Genomic DNA, 15,529 nt, shown 5'->3' with positions numbered 1-15,529 from the left:
CCAAGCTACCTTTTAAAAATTATGTAATTGATTGTGTTCATATTTGGAATTCTAAGGCTGGTGATGGCAAAAGGTTTCAAGTAGTGTGCCATTATGCAAGTGACTTCCTGGAGTCACTTGTCTCAGTTATGCTGAGAAGGATTCTGAGATTGGGTCTAAGCTCAGTGAGGAAAAAAAAAAATCGGGCTTGATTGGCATTGACTATCATCACTGCTAAAGAGGCGGGGTGGCAAAATGTTAGTAACTAGCACACCAACTTCATCAGGCCCACATTTCATCCTCCTGATCTACTGTCCTCCAATTCTGTCTTAATACCTTTTATCTGGTGGCTCTGATACTGAGTTAGGTCCAACAACCACAAAATCACTTTTCTACACGTTATCATATATGATCCAAATCAGAAACTTTGTGAAGTTATATGTTATTAGCCTTATTTTCCAAATGAATAAATTAGGTCCTAAGAGACTTGTCTAAGATTTAAAACAAAAACAACCTCTTCCCCAAATGTAGTAAATAGTAAAGTATTATTTTAATAATACTCTTTTCATCAATAAATAGTAAACAGTAATGTATGATTAATTACTTCAGGAAATATAGAAAAGAAGAAAAATAGAAAAAAATGAAAATTTACTCAGAATTCTAATTCTACAACCAGAGTTAGGGACTGATAATATTTTCTTTTATATTCTTCCAGTCTTACTCTGTGCAGATGTATTTAGGTCTTTGGTATACATAAAATTTGGTATGTCCTCCCTCCCCACACACCCTTGTCTTCCCTGGCCATTTCTATGTGCTGGGTCCTCAGTTTGCTTATGTCTCCACCCATAACCATTGTTGGGCTAGTTACCATGTATCTTTCAGATCAGAGCTTAAAATGTCACATTTCCTACAAAACATTCTCTGACTCTTATAGAAGAGGTAGGACTCCCTTGCTATATACTTAGTTATCTCCTTGTATCCTTTGTATCAAGTATATCTCCACTGTAATCTTTGTTTGCCTTTCTCATTTGACTGTAAGATTCTTGACTAGCAAGTATCATATCTTCCTTGCTCATTATTTTATATTTAGCACACAGTCCAAGGTCTGACATAGTATTTGTTAACTGGCTGAATGAACAGAACTTTTCCCATGTCAGTATATAGTCTTTGAAAATATTATTCTTAGTGGGTTTATAACATCCCATTGAAACATTACTTTTTTCATTTATGTTGGCAAAGCTAGACTTAAGCCATATCTTAATAATTATTACTAGTTTTTCAAAATAGTCTCAGCTTTTTTAGTACATTCTTTAAAAGTTTTGATTAAAAAACATAACATGAAATCTACATAACAAATTTTTAAGTTATGGTATAGTATTATGAACTATATGCACATTACTGTAGAGCAGATCTCTATATCTTTTTCATCTTGCATGGCTGAACCTCCATACCACTGAATAGCAACTCCCCATTTCCCTTCCCACCCCTGTCAACCACCATTCTACTTTCTGCTTCTATGAGTTTGACTACCTCACCTTATAGATAGCTCATATAAGTGGAAGCATACAATATTTGTCTTTCTGTGATTGTTTCATTTCACTTAGCATAACGTCCATGTTGTAGCATATGACAGGATTTCCTTCTTTTTTTTAAGATTATAATGTTCCATTATATGTTTATACCATATTTTCTTTATCCATTCAACCATCAATGAACATTTAGGTTGTTTCCATCACTTAGCTATTTTGAATAATACTGCAGTGAATGGGGGAGTACAAATATCTCTTCGAGATCCTGATTTCAATTCTTTGGGATAAATACCTGGAAGTGGATTGCTGGATCTTAAGATAGTTTTATTTTTAAATTTTTTAATTAAAAAAAATTTTTAATTGAAGTATAATTGATTTACAGTGCTGTGTTAGTTTCAGGTATACAGCAAAGTGATTCAGTTATACATATAAATCTATTTTTTTTTTAGATTCATTTCCCTTATAGGTTATTATAAAATATTGAGTGTAGTTCCCTGTGCTATACAGTATGTCCTTGTTGGTTATGTATTTTACATATAGTAGTTTGTACCTGTTAATCCCAAACTCCTGTGTTAATTAATCTTTTGAGGAGCTTCCATAGTATTTTCCATAGTGGCTGCGCCATTTTATATTCCCATCAGCAGTGCACAAGGGTTCCAATTTCTCCACATTCTCACAGTCTTATAGAGGCCATTCTAACAGGTGTGACATGATGTCTCATGTGGTTTTGACTTGCATTCCCATGTTGATTAATGATGTTGAGCATCTTTTCATATAACTGTGATCATTTGTATATCTTCTTTGAAGAAATAACTATTCAAGTCTTTTGGCCATTTTAAAAAGCAGGTTATTTGTTTATAGTAATCTCTTATAATCCTTTTTATTTCTGTAGTATCAGTTTTAATGTCTCTTCTTCCACTTCTGGTTTTATTTGAGTCTTCTCTCCTTTTTTTCTTAGTTTAGCTAAAGCTTTGTCAATTTTGTTGATCTTTTCAGCAACCCAACTGTTACTTTCATTGAATAGTTCTATTCTCTCTTTTGTGTGTTTCTGGTCTAATGTTTATTATTTTCTTCCTTCTGCTAACTGTAGGCTTAGTGTGTATGTATAAAGTTAGGTTGCTTATTTGAGGTCTTTGCTCTTTTTTAATGTAGACATTTATAGCCAAAAAACTTCCATCTTAGTACCACTTTTGCTGCAACCCGTAAGTTTTGGTATATGGTATTTTTGTTTTCATTTGTCTCAAGATTTTTTTATTTCTCTTGATTTCTTCTTGAATTCATTGGTTGTTCAGTAGTATGTAATATGCACATATTTGCAGATTTTCCACTTTTCTTTCTGGTATTGATTTCTAGTTCTATCTCACTGTGGTCAAAAAAGATACTTGGTATGATTTCAGTCTTCTTAACTTTGTTAAGACTTTTTTATGACCAAACATGTTATCTATCTTGGAGAGTGTGCACTTAAGAAGAATGTTTATTTTGCTGCTGTTGGGTGGAATGTTCTGTATATGTCTGTTAGAGCACTTTGATCTATATAGCATTGTTCAAGTTCTGTTTCCACATTGATCTTATGTCTGGATATTCTATCTGTTATTAAAAGAAGGGTTTTGAAATCTCCTATTATTGTAATGCTGTCACTTCTCCAGTTTTGTTAGTGTTTGTTTCATATATTGCTGTCTTGTTGAGTTCACACATATTTATAATTGTTATATCTCCCTGGTGAATTGACCATCTTATCGTTATATAATGTCACTCTTTGTCTCTTGTGACAGTTTTTGATATAAAGTCTATTTTGTCTGGTGAAAGTATGGTTACCCTGCTCTATTTTGTTTATCATTATTTAATATCTTCTTCCGTTCTTGTACTTTAACCTATGTATGTCCTAATATCTAAATTGAGTATCTTTAGCATATCATGGGATCTTTGTTTATTCATTCAGCCACTCTGTATCTTTTTATTGAGTTAAATCCATTTACCTTTTTAAGGTAATTACTGATGGGGATTTGCCATTTTTTTAATTGTTTTCTGTTTGACTTGTTTCGTTTTTTTTTTTTTTTTTTTTTTTGGTGCCTCTTTTCCTCTCCTGTCATCTTCCTTTGTGTTTCATTGATGTTTTTGTATTAACATGCTTTGATTTCTTTCTCATTTTCTCTTGTGTATTTCTTATAGGTATTTTCTTTGTAGTTACCCTAGAGCTGATATAAAATATCTTAAAGTTATAACAATCTATTTTAAAATGTTAATAACTTAACTTCAGTTGCATACAGACCTCTACTCTTTTACTTAAATCCTCATACTTTATGTTCTTGGTGTCATAATCACATCTTTTTATATTGAGTATCCATTAACATGTTTCTATATTTATAGTTTTTTAAATACTATTTTGTTTTTCTTTTTTTGCGGTATACGGGCCTCTCACTGCTATGATCTCTCCCGTTGCGGAGCACAGGCTCCGGACGCGCAGGCTCAGCGGCCATGGCTCATGGGCCCAGCCGCTCCGCGGTATGTCACGAACCCGTGTCCCCTGCATCGGCAGGCGGACTCTCAACCACTGCACCACCAGGGAAGCTCAGTTTTTTAAATACTTTTGTCTTTTAACTTCTGTACGAGAATTAAGTGACTTACATACCATTGTTACAGTATTCCGATGTTATGTATTTTAAATATCTTTTTGTGTTTCTGTCTAGTGTCCTTTTGTTTCAATTTGAAGGACTCCCTTCAGCATTTCTTGTAAGGCAGGTCTAGTAGTGATGAACACCCTCAGCTTTTGTTTACCTGGGAAAGTCTTTATTTCTCCTTTATTTTTGAAGGAGAAAGTTTTGACAATTATTTATTCTTGGTTGGCAGTTTTTGCCTTTAAACACTTTAAATATATCATTTCACTGTCTTCAGACCTGCAATGTTTCTGCTGAGAAATCCACTGATAGTCTTATGGAGACTCCCTTGTAGGTGATGAGTAGCTTTTCTCTTGCTTCTTTAAAGAGTCTCTCTTTGTGTTTGACTTTTGACAATTTCATTATAATGTGTCTTAGTGTAGACTTTTTTTTTGGTTCATCCTAGTTGAATCTGCATGTCCCCTTCCTTTCACGTATTTGGGAAGTTTTCAGCTATTATTTTTCCAAATAAGCTTTCTGCCCCCTTTTCCCTTTCTTCTCCTTCTGGGACTCCCGTAATGCATTTAATGGTCCATTTGATGGTACCTCATATGTCCCTTAGGCTTTCTTCACTCCTTTTCATTCTTTTTTCTTGTTGCTTCTTTACCTGGATAGTTTCAAATGACATGTTTTTGAGTTTGCTGATTCTTTCTTCTACTTGATCATGACTGCTGTTGAACCTGTCTGTTTAATTTTTCAATTCAGTTATTGTATTCTTAACCTTCAATTTAAAAATATATATTCTCTCTCTGGTGATATTCTCATATTGTTCAAGTATCATTGTACTGAGGTCATTGAGCATCTCTCTTACAGTTATTTTGAATTCTTTGTGAGATCATTGATATACCTCTTTGTCTGTAGGGTCTGTTTCTAGAGAATTATTTAATTCTCTTAATTGGGTCATGTTTCCCTGTTTCTTCATTTGTCTTGTAAGTTTGTGTTGGGATCTGCACACTTGTAAAAACAGCCACCTCTCCCATCTTTAGAAATTGGCTTTGTGCAAGGAAAGATTCTACAGATTCCAGCTACAGATTCTAGTGAACTCTTCAGCATTGTCTGTGGATGTGACTTCTCTGGATTGGTGCATGTAAATCTCCAGTTAGAAAGACTTGCGGGTTTCTTTTTTCAGGAGCTCATAATCTCTTACTCCTTCTAGTGCTTGTCTCTAGTACTGCAGATTCTCTGGAGCCACTGCAAGTCCCCTAGCTCTGTTTTGTTCTCAGCACTACCTAGGCTTCTAGATTATGCCAGGTCCCATCAGTGCTCCAAGTCAGATGAGACAGAACCCAGTCCCATGGGCAGTTCCCGAAAAACCAGACTATTGGATGCACACTGAACTCTTCTCTTTATCCCCTGAGGGAGAGGCTGCTTACTTGGGATACAGGAGCCTCTTAACTGATTTTTGGATTTCTCACAAAGGAAATTAATCTATGTATTGTTATTGAGTCAGTGTCTCTTTGGGGGGAAGGAGGATCTAGGGCTTCCTATTCTGCCATTTTTCTGATGTCTCCAGTGCATTCTTCAGGTTATTTTTTTAAGGTCTAAAGAAAATCTTTATTAGTATTTTATTTTATTTTATTTTGGCAGTACGCTGGCCTCTCACTGTTGTGGCCTCTCCCGTTGTGGAGCACAGGCTCTGGACGCGCAGGCTCAGTGGCCATGGCCCACGGTCCTAGCCGCTCCGCGGCATGTGGGATCTTCCCAGACTGGGGCTCGAACCCGTGTCCCCTGCATCGATAGGTGGACTCTCAACCACTGCGCCACCAGGGAAGCCCTTTATTAGTATTTTAAATGAACTGCCTTAAACTTATAAATTAATTTGGAAAACATTGATACATTTATAATATTTAGCATTACACTAGAGTACATGCTGTTTATATTTACTTAAATACTTTGGTAGAGTTTTCTCTCTGTTTGAAACAGTGAGCTAATTTGTAGCTATTTCATATTTTTATTGCTTTTGTGATTAGGATGTTTGTCATTATTTTTTCTTATTTCTTGTGTCTAGAACGAAAGCTGTTGGTTTCTGTTTATTATGTAACTCAAAACATTTATTCTTTTGTTGACATAGCATCTTCAGGTAACACCAGTTTTGTCTCTTCCTTTCTGATCATATTGTCTATTATTTCTCTGTGTTTCTAAGCAATATTTAATAATTTTCATGACAGCAGAATACTTTTTTCTCCAATTTTAATAAATGCACTTCAAAATATTCACTGTTAAATATGATTTTTTAAATATACTTTATTATGTCATACAGGAACATTGACATTATGAAACAAGTCATTTTCTTTTCTTATAACTAATCACTTTGTCACCACCATGCCCCACTACACTCACACCCCCAATTGCATGTTCACACATACATGCCCCTTGTGTTATAGCTATATTTATTTACCTGTAGTTTACCAAATACTAATAGTGGGTTCTCACATCACCTGGAGCTCTTTCTGGCTTTTTTTGCCCCTATGATAGGAATACCTTCCTTTGTCTGTCTGTTCCTCACATTCTCTTCCTGTACCAACTCATTGTACATTTCCATTTATAAATCACCTTTTTCTTTTGATCCCCATCCCAAACTTTCCATTGTTTTTCTTAGACACCACTGTACTCAATACATGCTTGTTATATTTTACCTGTAACATCTTGTGATACTTATTCACAATACCAATAGGCTTCCCCTATCACTGTAAGTTCTCCCTACTCCACGCCTTATTTGAGCTTTAGCAGCACTCATATATTAGATATTTTAATTAAATACTTGTTTCACATAAATGATTAGCTTATGAAAATTATTTAGTTTTTGTATAAGTGATATATACTTTAAGATGAATACGTTTTCATAGGGGTCTCTGTTCTGTTTTCTAAATTGACTGCATTTTCCAACATTACATAAGAATTAGAAAATTGGATACCTTCTTTCAGTTAGTGAAATACTTGGGCCCAATATTCTTTTATACACACACACACACACACACACACACACACACACACATCTGTGTTGTTCACTTATGGTGAATTAGGTAATTTTGGTTAGTAGTCCAGCTAAGAACTTACTAGAAAAGCTGGACAGAATTTTCACAAAAAGGGTTGGGGGGAGGTGACATCCAAGAGCCAATAAGGCTGTGAAGAATTATGGGTCAAAACACTCTGGAAGAAAGAAACCCAGAAAAGTGAGCCCACTCTTTCTCTAGGGGTATCTGCCAATTCTAGAAGACATGTCTGAGATGTTAAGATTTGGAGTAACTGTCAGATCTGTGAATCAAATTTTGGAATCTGGGGCCTACCAAAAGGAGACATGGTAAATGACTATATTTTAGGTTGGCTTTCTAAAGGACTATACCCTAGAATAAAATGTAAACTGGATTTAGACTTACCTTTTAAGGATTGAAGTCTAGCATTAAATTATCTCATTCCTTAAATTTGGTTAACATAATCCCCTTTTGCGAGTCTCCTACAAGCCTGCTAAAAGCAAATCTCTAAAAGAAGATTATATCTTATTAGGCCTCAAACTATTTCCTTTTTCATGTACATTGTTCAATACTCATTAAAAAAAAAACAAGTATACAAATATTCAAGACAGTGTGGCCAAAACCACAAAAACAAAATAGACAACAGAGTCAGATTCATAGGGGCTCCAGATAATGGAGTTATCAGGCAGATTAAAATAAATATGTATTAGTATGTTCAAGGAAATAAAAGTTAAGGCTGAGAAATTCAGCATAGAGCTAGAAATTATAAAATAATGAATAAAATGAGAATTATAAAATTAAAAATAAGATATTTAAAGTTCTTAGTGTTAGTGGGAGGTTTTAGTAATAAATTTGGCCTAGCATTAGGGAAAGTTAGTGAACTCAAAGATATGGTTCTAATAATATCCAGTTGAAAAATGAAAAGATAGAAGGATAGAAAATAAAGATAAATAAGAGCCAAATGTAAGATAAAGGGAATGCAGTGAGATGGGCTTACATAACACACATTTGGAGTCTCAAAAAATAAGGGTGAAAGAATGGGGCAGAAAGTATTTGAAGAGATAATGGCTGGAAACTTTATAAAATGTCTAAAAAGATATCAAATCACTTATTCAAGAAGTCCTATAAATCTTATGGTGAAAAAATAGAAGGAAAACCCACCTAGTTTTGTTAGACTTTTGAAAACAAAAGAAAGTGGGAAAATCAACAAAGCACATAGAGATAAAAGATACTTTGCCTTCAGAGGAGCAACAATGAGATCAAGAGGTAAGAGATCAACAGAAACCACTGACATGGAATGTATAGAATGGAATGATAGTCAGAGTTAATGTGCTGAAGGAAAATAAGTGCTAATGACCTAAAATATTTTCCAGAAATAAAAGTAAAATGAAAATATTTCAGTTGAATATTTTAATAATTTCAGTCAAATATTGATAACAATTTAAGAGGTATGGCCAACATGGTGGAGAAGGGAGACGTTGAGCTCTACTTCTCCCACAGGCACATCAGAATTGCAACTGTTTACAGATGAGAACAACCTGAAGACTAGCAGGAGAGATTTTTCAAAACTAAAGGTATAAAAATGGGTAGGAGGAGTGGAGACAGTTGCAGAGGTTCTCCCCAAAGGGTGAGAGGTCCAAGCCTTACCTCACGCTCCCCAGCACAGGGATCCTGCACCAGGAAGAGGAGCACCCAGAATGTCTGGCTTTGAAAGTGAGCAAGACTCACATATGGGAGAGCTGGAGGACTGTAGGAAACAGACTTGCTCTTAAAGGGCTCATGTAAAATCTCCCAATGCAGAGGCCACAGAGGCAGTAATTTGAAGAGAGCCTGAGTCAGACCCACTTGCTTGATGACCTTGAGCCTCCCAGAGAGGCAGAAGGCAACTATGACTCCCCCTAGGGATATAGATGCTGGCAGCAGCCATTTTGGAGAGCTCCTTCTACCAAAAGGACACTGGTGCTGGTAAGCAGCATTTTGAAGTTTTCCCTCTAGATTATCAGCACTGGTAGCTTGCCCACCCATCAGCCAGGAAGCACCAGCATGGAACCCAACAGGTCCTGGCTCTGCCCACCAGCCCCAGGGCCCCACACACCAGTGGGTCTGGATCAGCCTTGGGAGCCCTCAGGCACCACAGTCAACCTACTAGCAGGCCAGTAGCATCACTGGGACCTCCCAGAACCCACAAACAGCTGGCTTGGGACATGACCTAGCTATCCCACCAACCGGGTAGCACCCAAATACCCTGGGCCCTGAAGCTGGTGACCCCAGAACCTGGCCTTGACCACCAGAAGATAAGAACTAGCCTCAGCACCTCCTGGACCATGAAGCCAGCTGTACTGGGACCCAGCCCCACCCACTAGTAGGCTGGCAGCCTCCACATGTCAGGGCCTGTTATCCAACCAACTTGGGGGTCAACACCCCCTACCACTGTGCCTATGGTGGTCAGCCCTGCCACAAGAGAAGGCCCATACAGCCCACATGGAGGCACCATATAGCTCTGGTGACCAGAGGGAGGTGTGCTGCTAAGCCCCATATGATGATTCCTACATAAGTCCATTTCTCTAAACTGGGAAATGTAACCAACCTACCTAATACATAGAAATAAAAACAGAGAATTATGCAAAGTGAGGTAGCAGAGAAATATATTCCAAACAAAGGAACAAGATAAAACCCTAGAAGAACTAAGTGAAGTAGAGGAAAGCAATTTACTGGATAAAGAGTTCAAGGTAATGATCATAAAGATGCTCAACATACTCAGGAGAAAAAAGGATGAACACAGTGAGAAGTTTAACAAAGAGTTAGAAAATGTAAAGAACAACCAGAGAAAACTGAAGAATACAATAGCTGAAATAAAAAATACACTAGAAGGAATCAATAGTAGATTAGATGATAGATGGAAAGATCAGTGAACTGGAAGACAGAGAGTAGTGGAAATCACATAAGATGAACTGAAAAAAGAAAAAGGAATTTTAAAAAATAAAGTTAGTTTAAGAGACCTGGGGACAACATCAGACATACTAACATTCACATTATAAGAGATCCCAGAAGGAGAAGAGAGAGAGAGAAGAGAGAACTTATTTGAATAAATAATAGCTAAAAACTTCTTTAACCTGGAAAAGGAAACAGACATCTGGTCCAGGAGACATAGAGGCCAAAATAAAATGAACCTAAAGAGATTCATACCAATACATACTGTAATTAAAATGGCAAAATTTAAAGAAAGAGAATCTTGAAAGTAGCAAGGGAAAAGCAAGTAGTTATGTACAAGGGAACGTCCTTAAGACTATGAGCTGATTTTTCAGTAGAAACTTTTGCAGGCCTGAAGGGAGTGTCATGATATATTTAAAGTGATGAAAGGAAAAAAATCCTACAATCAAGAATGCTCTACCTAGCAATGCTGTCATTCAGATTTGATGGAGAGAGAAATAGTTTTATAGACAAAATCTAGAAGAGTTGAGCAGCACCAAACCAGTTATACAAGAAATGTTAAAGGGACTTCCCTGACTGGGAAATAAAAGACCACAACTAGAAAATATGAAAATTAATAAAGGAAACATCTCATTGGTAACCAGGCAAATATATAGTAATGATGGTACATCAATTTTTTTTTTTAACATCTTTATTGGGGTATAATTGCTTTACAATGGTGTGTTAGTTTCTGCTTTATAACAAAGTGACTCAGTTATACATATACATACATCCCCATATCTCTTCCCTCTTGCGTCTCCCTCCCTCCCACCCTCCCTATCCCACCCCTCCAGGCTGTCACAAAGCACCAAGCCAATATCCCTGTGCCATGCGGCTGCTTCCAACTACCTATCTACCTTACTACGTTTGTTAGTGTGTATATGTCCATGACTCTCTCTCGCCCTGTCACAGCTCACCCTTCCCCCTCCCCATAACCTCAAGTCCGTTCTCTAGGAGGTCTGCGTCTTTATTCCTGCCTTACCCCTAGGTTCTTCATGACATTTTTTTTTCTTAAATTCCATATATATGTGATAGCATACAGTATTTGTCTTTCTCTTTCTGACTTACTTCACTCTGTATGACAGACTCTAGGTCTATCCACCTCATTACAAATAGCTCAATTTTGTTTCTTTTTATGGCTGAGTAATATTCCATTGTATATATGTGCCACATCTTCTTTATCCATTCATCCGAATGGGCACTTAGGTTGTTTCCATCTCCGGGCTATTGTAAATAGAGCTGCAATGAACATTTTGGTACATGACTCTTTTTGAATTTCGGTTTTCTCAGGGTATATGCCCAGTAATGGGATTGCTGGGTCATATGGTAGTTCTATTTGTAGCTTTTTGAGGAACCTCCATACTGTTCTCCATAGTGGCTGAACCAATTCACATTCCCACCAGCAGTGCAAGAGTGTTCCCTTTTCCCCACACCCTCTCCAGCATTTATTGTTTCTAGATTTTTTGATGATGGCCATTCTGACTGGTGTGAGATGATATCTCATTGTAGTTTTGATTTGCATTTCTCTAATGATTAATGATGTTGAGCATTCTTTCATGTGTTTGTTGGCAGTCTGTATATCCTCTTTGGAGAAATGTCTATTTAGGTCTTCTGCCCATTTTTGGATTCAGTTGTTTGTTTTTTTGTTATGGAGCTGCATGAGCTGCTTGTAAATTTTGGAGATTAATCCTTTGTCGGTTACTTCATTTGCAAATATTTTCTCCCATTCTGAGGGTTGTCTTTTGGTCTTGTTTATGGTTTCCTTTGCTGTGCAAAGGCTTTTAAGTTTCATTAGGTCCCATTTGTTTATTTTTGTTTTTATTTCCATTACTCTAGGAGGTGGGTCAGAAAGGATCTTGCTGTGATTTATGTCATAGAGTGTTCTGCCTATGTTTTCCTCTAAGAGTTTGATAGTTTCTTGCCTTATATTTAGGTCTTTAATCCATTTTGAGCTTATTTTTGTGTATGGTGTTAGGGAGTGATCTAATCTCATACTTTTACATGTACCTGTCCAGTTTTCCCAGCACCACTTATTGAAGAGGCTGTCCTTTCTCCACTGTACATTCCTGCCACCTTTATCAAAGATAAGGTGTCCATATGTGCATGGGTTTATCTCTGGGCTTTCTATCCTGTTCCATTGATCTATCTTTCTGTTTTTGTGCCAGTACCATACCATCTTGATAACTGTAGCTTTGTAGTATAGTCTGAAGTCAGGGAGCCTGATTCCTCCAGTTCCTTTTTTCGTTCTCAAGATTGCTTTGGCTATTCTGGGTCTTTTGTGTTTCCATACAAATTGCAAAATTTTTTGTTCTAGTTCTGTGAAAAATGCCAGTGGTAGTTTGATAGGGATTGCATTGAATCTATAGATTGCTTTGGGTAGTAGAGTCATTTTCACAATGTTGATTCTTCCAATCCAAGAACATGGTATATCTCTCCATCTATTTGTATCAATTTTAATTTCTTTCATCAGTGTCTTATAATTTTCTGCATACAGGTCGTTTGTCTCCTTAGGTAGGTTTATTCCTAGATATTTTATTCTTTTTGTTGCAATGGTAAATGGGAGTGTTTTCTTGATTTCACTTTCAGATTTTTCATCATTAGTATATAGGAATGCCAGAGATTTCTGTGCATTAATTTTGTATCCTGCCACTTTACCAAATTCATTGATTAGCTCTAGTAGTTTTCTGGTAGCATCTTTAGGATTCTCTATGTATAGGATCATGTCATCTGCAAACAGCGACAGCTTTACTTCTTCTTTTCCGATTTGGATTCCTTTTATTTCCTTTTCTTCTCTGATTGCTGTGGCTAAAACTTCCAAAACTATGTTGAATAATAGTGGTGAGAGTGGGCAACCTTGTCTTGTTCCTGATCTTAGTGGAAATGCTTTCAGTTTTTCACCATTGAGGATGATGTTTGCTATGGGCTTGTCATATATGGCCTTTATTATGTTGTGGAAAGTTCCCTCTATGCCTACTTTCTGCAGGGTTTTTATCATAAATGGGTGTTGAATTTTGTCAAAAGCTTTCTCTGCATCTATTGAGATGATCATGTGGTTTTTTTTCTTCAATTTGTTAATATGGTTTATCACATTGATAGATTTGCGTGTATTGAAGAATCCTTGCATTCCTGGATTAAACCCCACTTGATCATGGTGTATGATCCTTTTAATGTGCTGTTGGATTCTGTTTGCTAGTATTTTGTTGAGGATTTTTGCATCTATGTTCATCAGTGATATTGGCCTGTAGTTTTCTTTCTTTGTGACATCCTTGTCTGGTTTTGGTATCAAGGTTATGGTGGCCTCGTAGAAGGAGTTTGGGAGTGTTCCTCCCTCTGCTATATTTTGGAAGAGTTTGAGAAGGATAGGTGTTAGCTCTTCTCTAAATGTTTGATAGAATTCGCCTGTGAAGCCATCTGGTCCTGGGCTTTTGTTTGTTGGAAGATTTTTAATCACAGTTTCAATTTCAGTGCTTGTGATTGGTCTGTTCATATTTTCTATTTCTTCTTGATTCCGTCTTGGCAGGTTGTGCATTTCTAAGAATTTGTCCATTTCTTCCAGATTGTCCATTTTATTGGCATAGAGTTGCTTGTAGTAATCTCTCATGATCTCTTTTATTTCTGCAGTGTCTAGTTTTTTTCATTTCTAATGAAATGAAAAAATTCATTTTTTTTCTAATTTTCTAATTAGAAAAATTAGAAAATTTTTCTAATTCTAATTCTTTTCTAATTTTTCATTTCTAATTCTATTGATTTTCTAATTCTATTGATTTGAGTCTTCTCCCTTTTTTTCTTGATGAGTCTGGCTAGTGGTTTATCTATTTTGTTTGTCTTCTCAAAGAACCAGCTTTTAGTTTTATTGATCTTTGCTATTGTTTCCTTCATTTCTTTTTCATTTATTTCTGATCTGATTTTTATGATTTCTTTCCTTCTGCTAGCTTTGGGGTTTTTTTGTTCTTCTTTCTCTAATTGCTTGAGGTGCAAGGTTAGGTTGTTTATTCTAGATGTTTCCTGCTTCTTAAGGTGGGCTTGTATTGCTATAAACTTCCCCCTTAGAACTGCTTTTGCTGCATCCCACAAGTTTTGGGTCGTTTTATCTCCATTGTCATTTGTTTCTAGGTATTTTTTGATTTCCTCTTTGATTTCTTCAGTGATCACTTCATTATTAAGTAGAGTATTGTTTAGCCTCCATGTGTTTGTATTTTTTACAGATCTTTTCCTGTAATTGATACCTAGTCTCATGGCATTGTGGTCAGAAAAGATACTTGATACAATTTCAATTTTCTTAAATTTACCAAGGCTTGATTTGTGACCCAAGATATGATCTATCGTGGAGAATGTTCCATGAGCACTTGAGAAAAATGTGTATTCTGTTGTTTTTGGATGGAGTGTCCTATAAATATCAATTAAGTCCATCTTGTTTAATGTATCATTTAAAGCTTGTGTTTCCTTATTTATTTTCATTTTGGATGATCTGTCCATAGGTGAAAGTGGAGTGTTTAAGTCCCCTACTATGAATGTGTTACTGTCGATTTCCCCTTTTATGGCTGTTAGTATTTGCCTTATGTATTGAGGTACTCCTATGTTGGGTGCATAAATATTTACAATTGTTATATCTTCTTCTTGGATCGATCCCTTGATCATTATGTAGTGTCCTTCTTTGTCTCTTTTAATAGTCCTTATTTTAAAGTCTATTTTGTCTGATATGAGAATTGCTACTCCAGCTTTCTTTTGGTTTCCATTTGCATGGAATATCTTTTTCCATCCCCTTACTTTCAGTCTGTATGTGTCTCTAGGTCTGAAGTGGGTCTCTTGTAGACAGCATATATATGGGTCTTGTTTTTGTATCCATTCAGCTAATCTGTGTCTTTTGGTGGGAGCATTTAATCCATTTACATTTAAGGTAATTATCGATATGTATGTTCCTATTCCCATTTTCTAAATTGTTTTGGGTTCGTTATTATAGGTCTTTTCCTTCTCTTGTGTTTCTTGCCTAGAGAAGATCCTTTAGCATTTGTTGTAAAGCTGGTTTGGTGGTGCTGAACTCTCTCAGCTTTTGCTTGTCTGTAAAGGTTTTAATTTCTCCATCAAATCTGAATGAGATCCTTGCTGGGTAGAGTAGTCTTGGCTGCAGGTTTTTCTCCTTCATCACTTTCAGTATGTCCTGCCACTCCCTTCTGGCTTGTAGGGTTTCTGCTGAGAGATCAGCTGTTAACCTTATGGGGATTCCCTTATGTGTTATTTGTTGTTTTTCCCTTGCTGCTTTTAATATGCTTTCTTTGTATTTAATTTTTGACAGTTTGATTAATATGTGTCTTGGCGTATTTCTCCTTGTATTTATCCTGTATGGGACTCTCTGTGCTTCCTGGACTTGATTAACTATTTCCTTTCCCATATTAGGGAAGTTTTCAACTATAATCTCTTCAAATAT

The 15,529-nt window shown here is 36.3% G+C and overlaps 1 protein-coding gene across 5 annotated transcripts in view; it reads left to right on the top strand.

The window, feature by feature from the left end:
• AKT3 (AKT serine/threonine kinase 3) overlaps nt 1-15,529 on the top strand; it is a 395,966-nt gene that overhangs the window by 176,308 nt on the left and 204,129 nt on the right. The gene's annotated exons all lie outside the window — the stretch shown is intronic.

Source organism: Orcinus orca, chromosome 1 (assembly GCF_937001465.1).
Source record: "Orcinus orca chromosome 1, mOrcOrc1.1, whole genome shotgun sequence".
NCBI classification, from domain to species: domain Eukaryota; kingdom Metazoa; phylum Chordata; class Mammalia; order Artiodactyla; family Delphinidae; genus Orcinus; species Orcinus orca.
Note: the sequence above shows the minus strand (reverse complement) of the source record. Positions and strands in the feature narration are given on the sequence as shown.